The following is a 2500-nucleotide window of genomic DNA, read 5'->3' as shown; positions in this document are numbered from 1 at the left end:
CAAGTCAATATACACAGTGCTACTCATTACTATGGGCAATACATACGATCACAGTATCAAACATTTACATGTCCATATACGCCTAGAGGTCGCATCCACAGCGTAAAATGAAATACTGTACATCTAAAAGGCAAAATCAGGAATCCCTTTTTAAATCAATGAAGAGCAAAGTGCATAGGGTCTCTGCATTACACTTTGACATATACAGAGTCACAGATCAACAACTTAACATATCAAGTTGGTACATTGGGTTAAAGTCATACAGTGTTGCATATTTCATGCTACTCTGGGTGGCCATCACTGTACAATACGCCACATATCACATCGCGGCACAGTACGCAATATATCACATATCCATTCACTAGCATGGAGGTGACAGTGGCCCAGCTTTTACATGTCAACAGAGTGTGATACAACAGCTCAACGGACAGGAATATGGCCATGATATTTCACTCATAGTGACGACAATGCCATGACACAGCCATTCTGCAATACTGCAGTATGATACAGTATCTGTGTAGCCGAAGATGAAATGCACCCAAAAGGCTTTAAGCACTTTTTAAAATCAACGAACAAAAAAGTGAATAGAGTCTCTCCATTACCAGTCCAAGGATTTATGCCTTAGTTTTGATCTTGCAAGTTTGCTCACATTCAACTGACCTGCCACCATGTGTAGTCATTAAATAATAATTAGGAAGTCAAATTGGAAGTGAAATCTTCTCAGAGCATCAGCATGGTTGAGTAAGATACATTAATATTTGATTTGGAAGACGATAACGCATCAAAGGCAACTTACAATAACATACTTTGATTTTTTTGCCCAATCTGCCATTATGGATAACACATGCTCATGTATTTTTGCATCGTCGGTTATATTCCGTATGACTTCTGCCCCCATCTGAAAATGTTATACTATAATGAGAGCCCTGGGTGTACTATGTACAAAATTAAAGTAGATCTACCCACCCATTTTTGAATTGACAAAGAAATACAATTGTGATTACTAGTATATGAAATGTATGCAAAATCAGTAAAAGTAAGACCTATTGCTATTAGATCCATCACTATTTCACTTATTTGTTTCAGTCAATGTTGTTAATATTCTACATACATGTCAGTTTGAGAGGTGGAGCCGCATCCAATCTCATTGTACATGTGTAGCGTGTCAATAAAAGGCCCATTCTCTTCTATTTTATCCACCCCCACTGTTCCCTAGCAGGGCAGAATAAGACAGCGAATCATTTGTAACGCCACTCATGATCAGCTCATCGCCCAAAGACACTGTTTTGTCATCAAAGCACAGGCCTTCTCGCACTCGCCCTCGTGTAGCAATCAATTATAAATGTCCATGATGTTAGCGTTAGCTACAGCCGACAGAGAAAACCGCTGAGGCTTTCTGCGCTACGCTTCTGACAACAACAGCAGTGAGGGAAAAATGAAATAAATAAATACAAATATAACACAAGCAGAACATTATGGAGCCCCAGAGAGAGCACTAGGGAGAGACACGACCCTCTTGCTCTGCAGTGGATGCTCACTCTCTCTCTCTATCTCTCTCTATCTCTCTCTCTCTCTCTCTCTATCTCTCTCTCTCTCTCTCTCTCATGAAGTCACAGGGAAGCCGAGCCCACAGTAGTAGTCACCCGGTTGAATTAAATATGGACCGAGCGGAGTGGAGTGGAGTTTAGCCGAGCGAACTGACGAACTGAATCGGAGCGTGCGCACTTCGCTCCGCCTCGCCTAGTGTGTGTTTGCAAACACAGGCGGTCGCTTTTAAACGCCGCTTTCAACCCCGGGCCCCCGCATCAGAGAGGCGGCGGGGGCAAACACAGCGTGACGATCTCCAGAGTCGACAGGAATGCTAGCGAGCCAGAGAGCCAGAGAGGGAACAGGCAGCATACGTGCATGTCTTGCGTCTAGTCGGCGACTGTACTCGGGGAAGTAGGACATTCTTAGATATCCCGTCGGTTAGTGACTAATGTGGTGACTTCACAGAGAGAGCGGATGAGTAATAATCTATTGGGAAGGGGAGACGACTTTACAAAAAAAACCAACAGTCCTTTGCACTGAACATATGTGTATATGGAGCTGTGTACTGTATGCAGAGTAGGCCATAGGGGTTGTGTGTATTGGGAGTTCATATGGAGAGATTCAGAATATTGTACTGTACTGTATGGCGCATCACATCAAGAAAACTTTCTTCCAAAGAGAAACAGGGTGTAGTGTAGACTGCCACAGAGCTGTCAGTGTCACCTGCACTGCACTGCACTGCACTGCACTATTTTTGTTACTGCTGCCGTTCTTTAAAGAGAGGACAACAGCAAACAGTGCCGTCTCACCAGTTCACTCCATTGCCACAGTCGGAGAGAGAGAGAGAGAGAGAGAGAGAGAGAGAGAGAGAGAGAGAGAGAGAGAGAGAGAGAGAGAGAGAGAGAGAGAGAGAGAGAGAGAGAGAGAGAGAGATTCATCAAAAGGCTCATTTGGAGGAAGGGGGGTTTGG

The 2500-nt window shown here is 43.8% G+C and overlaps 1 protein-coding gene across 1 annotated transcript in view; it reads right to left on the bottom strand.

The window, feature by feature from the left end:
• The window catches only part of plxna3 (plexin A3), a 234280-nt gene that overhangs the window by 151552 nt on the left and 80228 nt on the right, over positions 1-2500 (bottom strand). The gene's annotated exons all lie outside the window — the stretch shown is intronic.

Source organism: Engraulis encrasicolus, chromosome 10 (assembly GCF_034702125.1).
Source record: "Engraulis encrasicolus isolate BLACKSEA-1 chromosome 10, IST_EnEncr_1.0, whole genome shotgun sequence".
Lineage (NCBI taxonomy): Eukaryota > Metazoa > Chordata > Actinopteri > Clupeiformes > Engraulidae > Engraulis > Engraulis encrasicolus.
Note: the sequence above shows the minus strand (reverse complement) of the source record. Positions and strands in the feature narration are given on the sequence as shown.